General features: G+C 42.9%; 1 protein-coding gene across 1 annotated transcript in view; it reads left to right on the forward strand.

Annotated features, from left to right (window-relative positions):
* The window catches only part of MN1 (MN1 proto-oncogene, transcriptional regulator), a 40,132-nt gene that overhangs the window by 7,438 nt on the left and 13,908 nt on the right, over positions 1 to 18,786 (forward strand). The window lies entirely within an intron of this gene.

Genomic DNA, 18,786 nt, shown 5'->3' on the forward strand with positions numbered 1-18,786 from the left:
GGCTCCGCGCAGAGCCCCGCCGGGCATGGGGTGCCGAGGAGGGGGCTCCCGCAGGGCCCCGTGCCGGCCGAGCCTTCCAGCCATTTCCCCCAAACTGTTACAGAGATCTTCCTAAACCGTCAAAACACAAATTTGTTAGTGGTGCTGTCCCTCCGATTCCAGTTATTTCCCTGCTTGCATTAAGAGCCTACTGGCAGTGCGAGACCAAACTGAAAGGCTCTTAACATATTTTTTTTTCTTTAATAGAAAGGCAATTTAAAATAAGGCTCTGAGTCTGCTGGTATAAAACTTGCTTAGTTGACAGATGTTTAATTTCAACATTAGTTGTCATTTTTGATCCTTCCCCGTGTCCAGAGGGCATCATAATTCCCCAAGCTCAGGAAAAAATATTTTAATGGAAAGCCCTCTGTTATAAAAGCTGTTTAAGATAAAGATGATTATAGATTTAATTGGTTTCTATTTTATCTTATCAAAGCCGTGTTTTCCAAGCTGCCTGACCGTGTGTGTGAATATTACAATAGATGCACGTGCAGGTACCTGCTGGATGAATGCATGCAGGCAATTTTTTGATGTGCTCTAAGTACACGTGCGTAATTTACGCAATATAAACTCATTAATTGTGCCTAGTAAAGTTGATGTTTTGGTACTGCTAGTGTAGTTTAAAATTGTTTTAATTACATCTGGTTGTACAGACTGACTTTTTACAGTCCTCCGCGTTTAGTAATTTTGCTAAGAAAGGTGTTGGGAAAATCAAAAGGGAGCTGGTTTGAAAACTGGGCAATTTCCTACCCCCAGTTCTGGTTGGCTTTCCAGCTTTGGCTTTCTGAAGCGTGAATCCTAGCCCCCACGGTTTGTCTCTTTGTTCATGTTTAATGCCCAGTGCAGGAGACTCTCATTTCAAGCGGGAGTGTTTAGCATGCACAGCAGACTCTGGGAAGCCCATCAGCATTCTCCATGCTTCACCCAGGCAAGGACATAAATTGGTTTGTTTGGGGCCCTTCTTTTCCATTTTTAAATGGAGTTGCACACAGCATCCTTCCTGGCCCCTTCTCTTTTATTGTTTCTTGTACACAACATCTAGATCTGACTGGATCAATAGCTAGTTAGCACAAATCACAGTTCCTGTCACTTCTACCTTGGCAGACTTGAACACATATATACGTTCTCTCACAACACACACACACGCATCCCTGGTTATGTGTGCACTCTCACACACACACACGTACAGATATGCAGATCTACGCACCGTGCTGTATTTAGAAATAGATTTTAAAAGAGTAACTTATTCCATAGATCTTAATTTCATGGCTCTTAAAAAAATCCTGAGCAGTGATTTAATCTTGAACAGCACATTTATTAAAAGTGTAATTTGGTTTAAAATTATGTATATTTTGTGTATATGTGTCATATGGAGCGATGCTTTCTTTAACGTCTATAACAGCACTCCTACGTTCACTTTGATCACCACTATTCTTAGTAACATCTAGTGAAATAAGTAATTGCTTTCTGGTCGCGATAACCACAATGTTGCTGTTAAAACAGTTCATCACTTGGAAGGAAAACCATTTAATGTGTTCCTATATAAGGATATGTTTTAGTATTTTGGAGGCTTAACATAAAATAGCAAACCAGTTTTACAACAATGCATAGAGGCGCTCATTTTGTTTCACACTTTAGTCACTTGAAGGATTTGAATGGGCTGGTTCTTCGGATGAGGAAATTCATATAGACCAGTGGAGAATTTACTTGAACTGTTGTTGGAAGTGATAACGATACAATAGGTGAGACAAAACAGGCTGTTCTCCTCGGTTAGTAGAAATAATTTAACTTTACATTGCCATACTCCCAAGTGTTTGAAACTGTCTTAAGAAAAGGCTTAATTTATCCAGTGATGGAGATTTTAAACCTTTTTAGTCGACGGGGATTTGCATCCGTGGTATTTGTTCCAGCAGCTCCCTGGTGTATGCGTGCAGGGTGAACGCGCAGGCTTCAGACAGCACTCCTCCAAATTTCAAGCAGTTCCTAAATGTGCCTAATACTGCGCTGGGGGAGTGTTCACCATTTCGTAGTAATGTGGAGTATTATTAAGAGTGAGATTAGTCGTTAGACCCAAGTTCCCTCACCAACACATAAGCATTGTTGGTGGGCTGCTTAATTACACCTGCCGTGATGGGAGGGAAAGCGTTCTGTGATTTATTCCTATTGTGGCACGGCCGCTATCTGCACCGGCTGCTCGGCGGGCTCCGGGCAGGGCGGAGGAAGGGACGGTGGGCGTCGGTGGGCACGTTCCTCCTCGGCGGAGCTCTGGGTTCGGCGTCTGCCTTCCCGCTGCTCTCCTCCCACGGTGCGGAGCGAGCGTGCCGGGGAGCGGAGGCTCCGGCTTCGCTGCCGGCCGTGGAGGGGCAGCTTTGGAACGGACAGGCTCCCCGAAACGCAGCAGAATCGGGAACTGTTCAAATACTCTGTTAATGCTCGGATTACTGGGGGAAACAACTTGTTTGAGTTGTTTTAATGGCTGGTCAGACTCCTTATAGCTCATCTCTTTTTTCTCATAATGGCATTAAAACGATTTGCTAATATCCAGCAATCTGTGTGAGCTGTGAGTTTTAAAGGTAGATGGGAGCAGATAATGTTATTTCAGACACCTGTGCTATAGGTGCCCGTGTAACACGTACACACCTACATCATTTAGTGATAGCCTTTAGCGAGTTCTGTGCATGTGTTCATGTTTTGTTTCTGAATTTAACATCATTAATGCTGGCTGGACATCTCTCTTCACTGAAATGCGATTTTCCGTAAGAAGTTTTCTCTGATACGTTGTTTCTTGTACTAACATGTTTTACATGAAGAGGCTGATAGTTGGGTTTTTTCCCCCCCAAATGCTTTCTAGAATTTCATGTTTTCCTCTGCCATGCAGCTAGAGCTTGGAGTGAGATATAATAATACTAAGTCTAGAGAGGTCGTGTTGACTTCCAGTACCACAGCTCTAGCTAACAAAGAATAACCAGATCAAATTCACTTAAAAACCCAGGGCCAGTTTAATGGGGTTTTGCTTTGCCTGGTTTGACTGAACCAGAACAAATTCCCCTTCAGTGAAATGTTGATTAGTATTCTCTAGAAATCCAGTAGTTAAGTTCTGGTGGGCTTTTGTTTTTAGTTTTTGATTGAAATTTTGAAGGTCCCATGCTGCAGATGTCAGGTGAAGACATCAATACGTAACCTAGAACCATGCAGGTGTTGATTGGAAAAAATGAGAATACATTCAGTTGCTTGGTGGCCGTTGGGCTCGTCTGCCCGAGCTGACGGGCACGTGCAGCACAGCACGGTGAGTGTTCATCTTTGAGTTTTTGTTAATATTTCATCGTAACACCGAACCTATCATTTGAATGAGCCAGCAGGCCAAAACTCTTGACGAAGCAGTATGTAACGTTTGTAGATTACTACCAAATATGTTAACAAAGGTCAAATTTGGTCCAGATGCGGCTAGGAGCCTTTGTTTTCTTTCTCTTCCTAGTATGTTCTGCTGCATGCTTTTATTTTAAATACTGCTAAATTCTTTGAGAGGCTTTACCAAGGGACTACTTTTGTTTACTGAGACTGAGTTTGTCAGACCTCTTGTGAGGTGTTTCAAACACTTAAATATCATTGAAAGCAATATGTGATTTGGAACGGGTTCGTACTGTAGTAAGGGTTGTTGGAAATGAGTTCACTGACGAAGCTCAGCGCACTTCGCGGCGATGGATCTGTGATTCCCGATGCTGCTTTGTTTGCTTGAAAGGGCTGTTTAAACTTACACAAGGAATTTTAACAGTTAGTGAAAAAATGCTATTACCTTTGCCAAGAAGTTATGTGATATACTCCACAGATATGAAATACACATCTTTAATAAATGATCTGGATTAGCATGCAGATTTATGAGGAAAGAATACTCCCGTTGCATATCATAGGAGAGAGTTCAGTGTGCATTAGATTTGGGTTTAATACGATCTTTAAACTCTTCTGACCTGTTAAAAAAAAAATTGAGAGGTTGCCCCTGCTTGCCTTGTCTTCATGTGAATGACAGTAATACTCTATTGTTTACTTTGACCGACTATCATTTTTAATATTTTGTACCAGAAAATGGACCTGTTTAGAAATGTTTTCCTTTGTTTTATAAACATTCTGCAGCAGTCTGTTTGTAGACCTTTATGGCAAATATTAGAGAAGGCAAGGGGCAGAGTTTTCAATATTATTTGCTATTGCTGCTGTAATGCACTAAGATATTTGATGCAGAAAGTGTGTGAATTTATTGGCATTTCAGTACCTACTGTAACCACTCTGTTTGCCTTTACATCCATCCATCTATCTGTCTGTTAATTTTTGGTCTCCAGATTTACCTGTTCTGCTCATTTTAGTGGACGGTCTAGCTGTATTTGAATTAGTGCAGATCACAAATTTGGTTTGCGTCATGATGCTTTCTTTTACCAAAGTCTGTTATTTTATAATGGCACGTTTAGTTGTGAGGTTGGTTTTAACTGGGTTGTTTTGTACACGCTTAGTGTGGGAGAGTGCACGAGACAGACTTTACGGGATATATTTCTTGAAATTGGTGTGTGAATGTGCTTCAGATCTTTACATATGATGTAAAAGGAAATGAATTAGACTTAATATTTATAGATGAACTTAGATGAGAGCGTAGATTTATTCTGTTCTGTGACGTATTACACCATGTCTGCTCTTAATTTTTAACGTGCAATACCTGTTTTTTTACCAATGACCTAGTGGAATGCTCTGCCATAAAACTGAAAATAATTTTTTGCTAAAAAAAGTTATTAATCAGCAATACCTACAGATACAGTTTGTTGTTACTTGTATAGAGCAAAGGATAAGGCATTAAACAGAAGTCTAACCTAAAAGTATATAGGCTGCTTTTATTCGTAACAGCTGACTCCCAGCTTGTGCAACGTTCTATACCAGGGAGAGGTTTTGGTACAGCAAAATGTCTTTATGTGGCCATATAAAATTTTAGTACTAGACAAATTACTGTACATTTTTAGTCTGTGGTTTCTTGTGTATTTCTATTAAATTAGTACTAGTTACTGTACATTTTTAGTCTGTGGTTTCTTGTGTATTTCTATTAAATACAAGTATGAGTAGAGTATCCACAGAAAGTGTAAAGCCACCTCAAATGAAACTTCAGGTGGCCTAACACACACTTTTTTAATGCTAAATTTCCTGAAATATCATAAACAGTTTAATTACGTAATTCCTAGAGCACACTGAGAATATCAAAAGAGACCAGTCAAATTGCGGTTAGTGGGATCCTTCCCTGTTTTGTCACTAGCGTAAAATAGATCGTCTTTAACGTGTTTCGGGCTGGAGTGCTTCGTATGCAGAAAGCATGGATAACGTGCATCAGGCGCCGGATACCTGCCTGTCCATCGCGGCCGCTGCTCCAGCCAGCAGCCGGCTTTCTGTCAAACTGTTCTGGTTTTTCCATCGAAAAATCTAAGCCCTTGAAAAGAACAAAGTTTGGACCTATAAATACATGCTTATGGTTTGCATGAGATTTTTAAGATTGATGTGTTTTGGTTTTTTTAACAGAGAATTATTCTTGTTTAATTTATTTGAGGGGCGTTTTTACAAGAGAGAGCTTCCCTTAATGAGGTATATTTAGAACATCGCTTGCTCGTGCACTTCCTCAGCATCAGTTCTTGGGTAGGGGACACAGGGCGGGGAACCCTATGGAAATTAAATAAGTGAAACTGTGGAATCTTCCTGGAAATTCACGGTCCGCCCTGACTTTCCCGATCTTGATTAGATTTCTCAACTTTTGAAATGTAAATCTGAATATTTGCTATTCTGTAGATAGACCTGGTTTGCACATAGTGATAACATGACTAGCTTATGTAAAATACTGATATTCTTTGTAGTTAGCTGCTTTTCCTTTGCAAAACACTTTTGTGTTGGTGCAGTTAAAACATGATGAATTATTAGTGACCTTTTTTAATGCAAAGATTTTTTTTTACAAATTTAAATATATTTTATGGATTATGTGTCAATGTTCTGAAGTCAAATACCTTTTAAATTTAAAGCTGAGAATTGAACAGCTGGAGGTCTAATCCATTAATTTTTACAAGCTGACTTTCTTAATACTTCAAAGAGAACATCTTAGATGGTATTGCTCTGCTACTCCCCTCCTCGGCACCCCTTCTTCTCGTCTCCCCCCCAAACACCCTCTCTTTTAAGTCTTCATGTTCTGCTCATCTCCTGGCAAATGACAAAAGCCTATGTATGCGGGGAATGCATTTTCCTTAGTTGATGTAATAAGTTGTAAGACTTGATGATCCACAAATGTACGCTCTTAGTGTTGCACTTTTTATCTATGTACTGATGCAAAAAATATGGTGGTTACTGTTTTTCTAGTAGTCTTCTCCCCTGTACTTGAGTTATTTTTTGTAACAGTACAAGCGTTATCGTAAGAGTATTTGTGTTCAGCAGCCGTGTGTTCTGGGCTTACGCCCTTTCAAGACACTGACTCAAACCTAGAGTGCACCCCTTTCCCGTAGGATCGGGTCTGATCCATGCTGGCAATTTTTAAATGAAGTTTTTCCAAGTTTTGTCTTGCCCCTGTTAGACGATAACCATTTTATCGCATCTTACGATTTCACTCCCCAAGATGCACATACGTATCAGTCATGGGAAGCTCCTGAGAATGGACTGTTTCTCGTCTGCATGCTTAACTTCTGCTGGGAGTCTAATTTAGTTGTGCAATTTATGTCTGTTTGTTTTCAATTTTAGGAAATCTATTTGTGTCTGTTTAGTATTTTAACGTTAAAACAGTGCATGACACTGCGCCATCTAAATTTTTATTAACTTTTAAGATTTGTCTAAAGAAGCTTTTTTTGGTTTGGTAAGCAGAAATCTGGTTACGTTTAAGTGCTGCTTTGATAGATTTTTTTACATTAAAATAAATACAGTTTATTTGAGTTTAAACACAAGCAACACGTGTGTGCGCTCTGAAGGGCTACGCTAGTTCTTTACTGCAGTGTTGTGTTAGGGACGGCGCCGCAGCCTCGCTCTAACGGCCAGTTTGCTTGAACTTTTGGATGTTTATCTTTTCTTTTCTTTTCCCCTCTGTTTGGAGCATTTAAAAAACGAGATGAGGAAACTGAGTTGCTACCTTTTATTCTTTTAACTCTCATACCTTCAATTCTGACCGCTGGGCCTTTAGGACTTGATACTCTTGGTCACAGAAAAGCCTGTAATCAGTCAGTAGTTGGGAGACAGCATTTTTTTGTGGTAAAATATATGTTTTCAGAGTTAAGTCTGCATTTAATTAATTTTGTGAATTAGTATTCACAAAATATTAGAAAGCATTTGTATTGCTAATAGAAAGATCATCCTGAGGCTGAGGAAGCACAGTTAATTGAAAAAGCAGCCGTTTGTAAAGTGAAGAAAATTTTAAAACATTTCATACCCTAATTAAGAATATACTCTTGATTTAAAATTGAGAATATTAATTCGCTGTGTGAAGCAAATATATGACTGTATTCAGGGTTTTTTAGTATCCTTCCTTCCTCCTCTTAATCCTCTCCCAAAATGCAGTTTAGGAAGAAAGGCATGACTTCTTTTTTTTTTTTTTTTACATGTAGCCTGAAACCATTTTGCTAGAAAGATGTAAATTGATCTATTAACATAGGAAATGAAGGCTAGACTGGGGTTATTACCCGGTCAGAATTTTAGGATCTCTTTCCTAGAAAAATCTTCTACTAATTTTTTTTTTTGGGGGAGGGGGGGTATAATCTTCCTCTATAATGACATTTTAAAGCCTTTTGGTCGTGGGTAAGAGAAGTCGTGGGGAGCAGGGGATGCTGTAGTTGAAGGATGTCTAAGAGACACAGATGCGAATGCATTGCAAGCAGGTCCAGGTCCCCAGGGACCGGGACTGAGCGTTCCCTCCCATCCACTGCTGGAGGTGATGCTCCGATTGTCTGTCGGGTGAAAACAGGCGGAGAGGGAGCGTCTGCCTGAGTGTTCCCATCTCCTGGCTAGATGGCACAGTCGGTCAAGTCATTACCATTGCACTTATGGATACTTGGGTTTATGTTTGATTTAGATTGCAGTGGAGTCCATATTCAGGTCCTACTCTATTATTATTTTTATTATTTAAGGTCATATTTATTGCACCATAAATTGACACGGTGCTTTAGAAACCTGGGAGACATTCCCACTGCTAAAGATTTACAGTCCAAATGAGATAAAACAGACGTCGTTCGGCCAACACGGCTGCCGGTTTTCCGCCGAGACTAGCTTATCGGTCCCATGCTGGCAGAGCTGGAGGGACCCTGGGGATGAGTCTGGGCACTTGGGTGCCCAACAAAGGCTGGCGCGCCAGGACCGAACGGTGCCGGGATGGAGCGTGCAACCGGGGGTCTGGCTGCGGTGGTTAGGAAGTATATGTAGGCAGTGCATGGAAGGGGGGGAGGAAGAGCTGAGAGCATCTTGTCCCACTCGATGATCTCATTTCTGCGTCAATTACTTCTTCCTCCGGTGCGTTTGGCGGGGACGGTGCAGCCATACTGCCCTTCCCGGTGCAGCGTTTCTCTCCTCCTGGAAGAACAAAAAAAAAACCCAGTTATGGCACTTCTGATCCAGTGTGTGAGTGAATTTCTAAATGAATTTCTCAGTCTGAGCAACAGGAGAAGAAACCGAAATGGTGTGGAAGTAGTTTGATGCGAGGTGGGTTTTCACCTCCCCCAGACGCCTGGGGATGGAAGCATCACCACGAGCGGGCTTCTCCTCTCCTCCGGGCGAGGGGAGAGGAGGATCCTCCCCCACCAGGACCTGACCTCGAGGTTGCAGCTATCCGGTACATCACAGCACTCTGGTATGACTTAAACCTAGAGTGGTACTGATGTAATACTGCTAGAAACAGGGTATCCCTTCGACATGTGAGGCAGTCAGATAACTTTTTGCATCTAATGTTACAGGTATTTTTGATCTGACTCACTCGTTTTGTTAATTTTTAATAGTGCCAAAATGTTAGGCTGAAAAACGTTTTTGTCTAGTCTGAAGAGTAGCCCAAATTTCAACCCAAATACAGTTTTATAAGGAAGAAAATAATCAATGTGCCTATTGTTTGTGTTCTACAAAAAAAAAAAAAGGAATTCCCCAGTAATAGTAGTAAAAATAACCACAATCTATGAGACAATAGTTCTGAAACGCTTTAAAAATAGTATTATCATTCGAAGTGCAAAGCAGATGGTATTTTATGATGGTGATGGAACAGATTTTATTGTTGCTGGATATAGGGTCAGATACTTGCAACGCATTCTTGATTCAAACAAACCAAAAAACCAAGTGCTTTTGTGAAGATAAAATCAGTAAGTTGTTTTTTTTTTTTTCCTGGATGCTGTAGTTCCTTTCTCTACCTCTAAATATAGGCACATGCTGTTCTTTTTATGCTGGGAGAAAGAGCTAGCATCCCAACTCCCTGTGCTCTCTCTCTACCACGCCATCGTTCTAGGCAGAGGCAAAAATAGGACTGTTTCAAGTATAATTAAAATCTCATACTAGCTATTTTGAGGTAGGCAGATCACCAAAAAAAGAGAGAATAGCAAAAAATTTCTTCATTCTGGTTCTTTTTTATCATTATTATTTGCCATCAATGGGAAGTTTCACACCATTGTCTGTTAATTCGTTGTACTGTCTGCAAAACGGGTATGAATTGAGATGGCTCTGTAACTGTGCCGGGGTACTGGGGCAATTGTCACAGGAAAAGCTACCGGGAGCTCGGGGGTAGCCTCGGTTATTTATTTATCTTTACTTTTAAACTTTGTGCATGCAAAGTAGTATTATATATTACACGATAAAGTGATTTGCCCTGTAGATGAATCGAGTGAGTGTACTGCGTCCTGATTTTACTTCAGCTGAGGTGCTTACGGGAATTGCAGGAATGAATTTGCTGCTTGCCACCGTAGGGCTCCTGGGTGCTCCGGCTTCCCGGGGGAGGTTGCCGTGGTCCCGGCTCTGCCAGGGCTCCCGAGCGCGCAGCCGAATGCCTGGCTGCTGGTGTGGTGTGGGAGTCTGGCTGCTGTGGGCTGACAAGCGCCGCTTTGGAAATGTGGGGTTTTTAACAAAGCAATGAAGTTTTACTCCAAAGAATTACCCAAACGCTCCTGTATTTTGTGTAGCTTTTTCTAGAGTGGTTTATACCGATGATGCTGAAATATTTCGGTTACAGATAAGAATAGATTAAAAATCTCTTCCTTGCATCAGACAAGTGTGAGCTTCAGGAGCTGGGGAAACGTGCAGTTGGAGAGATTGTGATACAATTACGTTTTTATGTCTACCTATTAAGCATAATGACGGGTTGGTTGCTGGCCTTAAATTTGGAAAGAGCTTACTGTAAAGCTTAAAACAGAAGTAGATTCCTGTAATTACTGCTTTGCAGTGAGGAGTACGGCTAGGTAAAGGGAATAAAAACTATTCATTGTCCAATTGTATTTCCATAACTGCTGCACTTTTAAACATCTGTTTTGAAAGATAGAATTTTTTGTTATACTAATTTTCAGAAGTAAGCTCATAAAAGCCAACACAGGGAAAAAAAAAAGAGGTGAAGAATGTCAAATGACCAATGCTTAGAAAATATACAACTTTAACTTCTTTTGTGAGGCCTGCTACATTATTTGGAGAATCAGTTGATTTGTTTATTAAACCCAAGGCCAGTATACTATTTTGGTTTGTGTTTACTTGAGTTTGAGATATTTGATGATAAAATTTAGAATTTTAAAAACTTTGAATTTTATGTTTGCCTTTATTTGTACTAGAATAAGCAAACCTGGTAAGACATGGTTCAGCCAGTTCCGAGTCTGCTTTTGCTTTTACTTGACTTTACTCTTATTGCCTGATGGCAATATATCAGGCAAACTTGGATCATAGTGTCAATTGTTTGAAATTATTGTTTAGATTATATTCAGTTTCAAATGATATGAAACTATTTGTAGTGAGAAATGAGCATTTGCTTATGATGATAAAAATAGTTTTTCATAGCCTACATTTTTTTTCACTGTATGTAACAGTAACTGTTACAGCTCAGAATATCCCTGTGCAGTTTTTCAAAGTGATAACGCGGCACCATTTTGCTCTTTACATGGGTTTGGGACTGTGTTCTACATTGAAGAGGAGCTGTTGCTGCTTCACGCAAGGAAGAAGAGGGGGAAGACCTAACCTTTTCTTGTCCCTTAGGAAAAAAAACCTAAACCACTTCCTTTTTCCTCTCCCCTCAAAAATTTGGCTTACATCTTTTAAGATGGAGGGTTTTTTCCTTTCCTTTTCCTACCATCTTTTAAGATGTGCCGTACTTGCCTTTCTCCTCCTTTTTGTGGAGCTTCTCTTGGAATCTGTTTTAAGGGGTTATATTTGAAGTGTTCCTGAAGGCTGCTCCTGCCTTCCACAGTGGTCGGGCCCAAACAGAAATGTGAAAAGTTCCCATTACTGAGCTGTAAAAGAATACTGTAAATGGGTTATGCAGAAAAAACCATTTAGATAAAAATGCAATTTTCTCTTTCACATACACTGCTAAGAATTAATAGCACATTCTTCCTAAACGGGTACTTCTATATTATATTTTCACCTTAATGAAATTCTTTCCAAAACAGGAGTGTTTCATTTAAAATTTTAGAGCAGAATTGATCTGTCTTTATCCTCAGTGCTTCCCTCCCTTTAGTTAAATCTCACTGGAACGAGTACTGTGGGCTGTCTGGGTACTTTATGGAAACTAGATGTTGGGTTCAAAGGTCAGTGTCACGATTTGACTCTCCATCCCTTCGCAGGGTGTACGTCGCGGGGCGCTTCTTACCCATCTGATTTCACATCTGGATTTGTGTGTGCTCTCTGATGGGGTGCTATGTGGTGTGTACGCCAGCTGTGTCTTACTGGCTCTGCCACTCGGCCTGTGGCCACCACGCAGAGGAGGCACGCATATGTCACTTAGCAGGTCATTTTTGCCAGAAATATTCCAAAAGGAGAACAGGCAAGCCCAGGGTTATGCGGCAGCGTCGTGGCCTCTGCCTGCGGCAGCCTGGCACGGGTTCATTGTTGCACACCAGGAGCAGCGGTGGTGAGCCTGAACGCGGCGTGACCTGGCAGCACCATGCAGCCGCTTGTGAAAACACACAGACATTACTTTTAATACGTCCCTTTTCTCTAGAAAGTAGAAAACCGCCTAATTAAAAGAAAGGAGGAATCCTCCATGGTGGCAATGAAACTGAAGCGGAGGTGCCCCCTGGAAGACTTGGTTTGCCAGAGGACGCTGCGGAGGACCTGCTTGGGGCGGCTCTCCGGCGCTCGGCACAGCCCGTGGCACCCGGAGGAGCGCTGCCGCCGCCCTTGTGCCAAGCCGAGCAGTGGGGCATGTCCCACGGCGCTCTTGGCTGTGGGAGGGGGGGCGAGAGCTGCATGTCCCTGGGGGGCTTAGTCCCCGTGGGACACAGTGCATAGCTGGACCTAACTTCGGTGATGGTGGCTTCCTTCCATCTGCAGTCTTGGTGTCTCCTAGCTGTTTTCCTTTTGGAGCAATTGTATCTCAAACAGGCCCCGGTGCGTGGCTGGCGCTGGCTCCGTGCGGCCGTGGGTCATTAGCTTGTCCATGTGAGAGCCGAGGTGTTTTTTCTTCCTCCTGGCAGCCTCTCCCAGATGAGCAGGAGCAGCTCTGGTAGCAGTGGGCGATGCTGGTCCTTCCCTGGGCGCAGGCATTTGTGAGACAGGCGAGTGTACTGGGGGTATCACAGCCTTTCCAGCAAGTGTGCCGTAACAACTAGTCTCGGGCAGCAGAAAACCAAAGCACATATTCATGCTTTTTAATGGTTTCCTTTTTAATAAAAGGGTTTTAATATATAACGGTGAGAACAAAACTGTACTGTAGGAATAGGGCTAATAGAAAGAGTCCTGCTTTAAGCAGCTATTCACTGCAGAGTTGCAGTGGGGAAAATGCTTTTATTAAATAAATTGTTTGGTGTTTTCATAGTATTAGTAAAATGGTTCCCATGTATAAGCAATACTTGTAACGATGGAGGCACGGATAGGAGTTGACACAACTCAAAGTCTCCATGTTCAAAATAAAAATGACTTTGCCAGTAATGCATCATTTTTGTGACAAATTACTCTTCAAGGGACTCTGTGCTTGCGATATCCCCCAAAATGTGAAATACTGGAAAAACGTAAGGCCTTACTGTCTCAAAGCAGTTCTGATGCCTGTAAAAGCACTCTGGAGCTCTTCTCTGTAATACTGTCTGAAAATGTATTTTTTGGACATCTTCGTTGAAACCAAAATCTAGCTGGGCTATTGCAGGCATCCTGCACTGGGGTTTTAATGGCTTTTTTACTCAGATGTTGCTTCCCTGTCTGCGTTCAAAGGGTCTGCTCCTGCACAACCACCTAACTGCAGTCAGTGAAAGTATTGCTGCTGCCTTAACCGTTGTGTGAGCACGGTCAAATACAGAAGGAGATGGTGTTTTGTGATAGTCCACGTGTGTTTGTTTGGAAAGTTGGGGAAGAACTGCCAAGTAAACACTCTTGAAAATCACTTTACACACTTGACACACGGGTGATTTAGTGCCCGGACAAGCAGAAGGTGCCCGATCCCGCCTGTGCACATGCCGCAGGCAGGACAGCGAGGTTCGGGCCGGGGCAGAGGCAGCTCGCGTGCTTACAAACTTTTTCTTTTTGGGAGGACAGCAGTGTTCCCTTCAAAACCACGCGTCTTTTTCAAACTCGATAGGTAGGAACTCGGTGTGTGCTGCGGGGCAAGGACAGTGCTCGGCAGGTACCCCGGCAGCCTGGTGTTCGCCGCCGCCTGCTCGGTGCCACCGGAGGATGGGCACACGCCGGGCCTGTCGCTGCCCGGTCGCTGTCCCCTGCACAGCATTTGCAAGGAAACAAACGGCTTCAGTGGTTCCCCCTCCCACCGATTTGCAGATTACTGGGAAATGGATCACAAAATTCTGCCACTCATTATTCGAAATGTGTTCTCAAGCTCCCTCAGCAAATAGTTACCGGTTCGTATACACTTGTGACTTTCCATTTGGGTTGATACCTTACTTAAGAGACTTGGCATCCATTTGTTTTCTTTCTCACTCTTACTCCGAACTAACACTGAGCTTAATCCAAATTCTGTTTTTGAAAGGGGTATTTATAGTCAGTGAGGCTTTGACTACTTACAGTCATCTTCTGATAGTCTTCCAATCAAAGAACAGAAAAATACTATACTCCTCATTAGATGGGTTACATAATAGCTATTTATTCAGTCACAAAATTTCCCTTTTGTGATTCACTTTTTGTGAATCACAGTAGTTCAGCGAAGATTGCAAATCACGACTGTTACAGCCAAATATGCAATTCCCTGGAAGCAAATGTTGAAAATTTAAATATTTCAGTGTAGTTCTTTGTAACTTGCAAGTTTTGTATTAATGGGACATTGGCTCTTGAGTTTTTGTGTAAAATGAAATAAAAAAAAAGCCCACAAAAATGATTGCTCAAAGTAACTCTGGAAGGCAAACATTTCTGAATAGTTACAGTCTGCTTTCTCAGTTGTGGTACTTGAAAATGTGCAGTGTAGCGTATAGTGTTATGCCGAGTGCTGTATTTTATTATTACGCAGAAGTGCTCTGCAATCCTGATCAATACTGAGGCCCCTGCAGGGCAAAACCGCAGGCAGATACAGGGGTCTCGATTGTCACCTGCCAGGCAGGACACATCACCGTGCAGAACTGGCTCTTCCCCTGCTCTTCAGGTGAAAAGATACTACTAAACCTGGGTGTCTATGTCTTGTGCAGACGTTTTATTGTTAGAAAATATAAAACTCGGTGTCTGAGAAGGAAAACGCAATACAACTAGCCAAACTGGGGGCAGCTCTCAGACTTCTACGTTGGCTGTTTCATGCCCTAGGACAAGAGTGCCTGTCATTAGAAGTGTTTGCTAGCCTGTGTGAATGGTTAACCATTCAAAGAGTGCTGCTTGATTCCACTCTAGGTACGAATTTCTTATGCGTCACTGTTATTTTTTAATTTTTTTTTTTTTGCTGTTGGTGCTAAGTGTACCTGGCAGGCACGCTGCGTACTCAGTTGTGCATTTAAGCATTGGTTGCTACAGAAAAATCTTGAAGGCCATTGTTTCCATCAAAAAACCCCTTCTCATCTTCAAAGTCACTGCTGTTACAATAATTTTCTCTTTGAACGTGTCAGGATTCTGTCTTTGATTATATACTGGATTGTCTCTTGTCATTGCATGAAGATTTTTTTTTTTTTTTGGGTAGACAGAGACATTTTTCAGTTCATCACAGTTCATCCCCCATCCCAGTACTTCTTTAAAAAAGAGACTTATGTTGAAAACAGGTATTTAAGAATGTAGATCTTCAAGAAAATAACTGGGTTTGACTTTTTATTTGCCTGGGAATTTTATAAATATGATGTCAAATATAGCTTGCTCTTACAATTTGAACTTAGACTTTCAAAATTCCCCTTTTTCCCCCCCCCTCCTCTTTTTGCTTTTGATTGCAGCAGCAATGATTATTTCAGAGATTTTTTTATGTTGTAAAATTTTTTGGGGGGGGGGGGAAAAGAGAGAGAGAATGGAAAAGGGAGTTTAGAAAATAATAATGCTTATTCTTTTACCAAATAAAGAATGTGGAAAACTAGATTTTTTCCATTTTGTGTGTCACTATTCTCTGAAGCTGGGAAGAGATTATTTCAGAGATTTTCTTCCACTTTTTCATTTGCTGTTTTTGCAACTTACACCACACAAAAAGAGTAAATCTCTGTAATTCTACCACCAGTTTATTCAGCTTTAAACAAGTTTTGGGAAAAAAAAAAAGAGAGAGAATGGAAAAGGGAGTTTAGAAAATGAAATAATGCTTATTCTTTTACCAAATAAAGAATGTGGAAAACTAGATTTTTTCCATTTTGTGTGTCACTATTCTCTGAAGCTGGGAAGGCTTTAGAAAAGTAATGTTGGAAAAGAAAACGGGGGGAGATACGTGATTAAATAAGCATTAACGCTCATTTTAATAGTTACTGAGGAAAAGGAGGAGAGGAAGGGGTGAACTCTCATGGCCAACTTTTAAAAAATACATGTGAAAATTAAAACCCATTTGGAACAATGGGTAGGCTGGTGCGGTGCTAGTGATGCCGTTCTGTCGTCTGGCTCCGCTGCTCAGCATCCCTGCTCCTGGCCAGCTCCCGGGCGAGGAGGTGGCTGTGTGGGAGTGGAGGAGGCATGGCTGCCAGCACGCCCTTCCAGCGGGGTGAAGGTCGGTCGGTTGGCTGGGTGGCTGGCTGGTTTTTAAGGTGGCTGTCTGACCTCGGGGACCGAGCACTCTGCTGCCAGACCCTCCCTGCCCTGCTGTCTGTTGAGGACTTGTTCAAACCCTTGCCGAGCGCTCACTGAGGCCACTTCCATCGGGAGCTGTTTTCTGGTTTATATGGTGTGTGCCGGTGGTCTGTCCACTTTCCAGGGACAAGAGTTTCCGTTGCTGCTGTGATGGGTGCTTGTTGGCATGTTGCGGCTCTCCGAGCGCGGCGGTGGAATGAAGGCGCCCTGGAAGCGGAGCTCCTCTCCCACTGCTGCTGAGGCGTGGAGGGACATGCCAGCTTTGTGGCAATTCATGGCTGATGGCTTAAATTGTGGTGCTCTGCACTAGTACGATGTTCACCTTGGATCAAAGGGCAGGGGACCTTCAGAAATGGAAGGTGCCTTGGAAGGTCCTCCCAAGCCTTCCAGAGCGAAGTGAAAGCCGAGGGGCAAGAGAGTTTGCAATTGTCTTGCTCCGTGTGTATGTGCAATCTCTTCCATCACTGAGTGATGTAGATGCCACCAGGGTAATGGGAAAACTGGATGAAAATGGGGGATAGTAGAACTGCGTCAAGCACCAAGCAGATTTATTCCTTGGAAAATGGATATTCTGTAATAATGGCAGGAGACCCCAAGCCCAGGTAAAATCTGCGGACCCGTATCTGGTTATGATTACGTGTGTGCACGCTTCCAGCAGTTTGTTGTAAAAACGCATTACTTGATGGGTATATTGCTTCAGAGGGTTAAGTACGACTAAATCAAAAATATCCTCTCAGTGGGGTTTGCCTGCATGGTTTCATGTGATGGAAGTCTTTGCCGTAGAGTTCGTAAATCCTGGCTGTGGTTTTAAACAGGCACTTTCTGCCCTTGTGTTTTGTAAGGAAAAGAGCTAAAAAGGACTCGCTGTGTCTTTAAACTTGCGGATCCTCAAAACCTCCCTGGGATGTAGAAGGGGGAAGGGACCCTTTCAGGATTAATTAAACAGAGATGTCTTGCTGTAGACTTCAGGGTTTACTGATAAACGCCAGCCCCTCACCCATGTCTAGTGGTGGCTGCTATTATTTAATCAGGGCTATTGCAAGAAATCTGAGAAATCTTCCCTTTCTCCTCCCCTGTCTTCTATTTATCTGTCCTCCCAACCTGTTTGTGTATGGTTAAGTTTTCCATGCCAGGGAGAAGCAGAGTGGAAATGTCAGGGGTCAGGCTGCAGGCAGGGCAGGCAGGGAGCAGGCAGCCCAGCTCCTGCAGCCTTTGGCTTTCTGAGAAACCGGAGATATGTTTGTTCCAGGCGAGATTAACTCTTTCAGCACAGCTGCCTTCTGCACAAGAAGACCTGGAGGACTGGAGGCAAGGTGGATACGTTAAGACACTGGGTTCAGTCTCTGTTCATGCATATATCCTTGCGGTCCTGTTGGTGATGGGTGCTCCTGCTGTCATTTCACTCACCCTCTTATCTAAGCCCAGCAGGCCCAACATTTCATCTGCCTTGGCAGCTGTGCAGCTGGAGGATGAGGCTGCGTGGATCCAAACCTCTGAGAAGGACGGGGGATAGCATAATTTGTTGCAATGCTATTATGGATACCTGTATTTCTCTGCGTGTTTTCCAGTAAACAAAGCATTCATCCACGAAGGGCACGGTGCTGCTGTTTGGAGACATGCTTTTGAGTAGAGGCGTGACTCAGGGTTTGCCACATGCCCTTGCCTTCAGAATAACCAGTTTTGATGTTGGGCCAATTGACTCGGTGTCTCACAGGCTTTACGATGTGTGTAGCGCGGTGGTTTACATGTGCAGCAGCCCTGGCTGATGGCGAAGTGAGAGCTGGGGTTCGGTGGGCGTTTCGGTTGTATGACTCAAGCTGTACTACCTGCATCTCGCCCCGCCTGTGCGAATGAAATGTGTGACTCAGTGGTGGGGTGGAGGATTTTGTTTGTGTGGTGCCTTCTTTGCATTTGTGTTAGGGTAGTGAAGTGGGTGCTGAAAAGCCAAGTCTTGTCTGGTTTGACAGAGCTCAAAGTGCAAACAGTGCCCTGCTTGGGACAGTTGCAGGTGGAGATTACCAGGTAGTCCTTACGCTGTCGCGTGGTAGCTTCTTCGTATTTGGCTTTATTTTTGTAGCGAGGTGTTTGTGTGGAACTTGCACGCCTTGAGCTAACGGGCCTCTCTGCAGGGGCAGGATGGGTGGGGGGCACGAGGTGGCAGTCACCCCCGTGAGTGTCAGGGTTGTGTTTGCAAACAAAGTCTTTTCACAAAGGGGTCTCGGTCTCTCTGCTTTGTTTCTGATTTTATGGATGTGTCCGTAAGCTTTAAAGGTCTTGCAGACCACGTGCACGGGAAGGTTATTTAGCTGTTGCCTGATCAGCTCGCCCCCACAGCACTATTCTGTGCTACATAACCGCTTTGTATAGGGGTGATGAATGTCCCATAGCACGTTTCCCTGTTGTAACTTAATGTGAGTG

This window comes from Aptenodytes forsteri, unplaced genomic scaffold, assembly GCF_000699145.1.
Source record: "Aptenodytes forsteri isolate BGI_AS27 unplaced genomic scaffold, ASM69914v1 Scaffold550, whole genome shotgun sequence".
Classification (NCBI taxonomy): Eukaryota; Metazoa; Chordata; class Aves; order Sphenisciformes; family Spheniscidae; genus Aptenodytes; species Aptenodytes forsteri.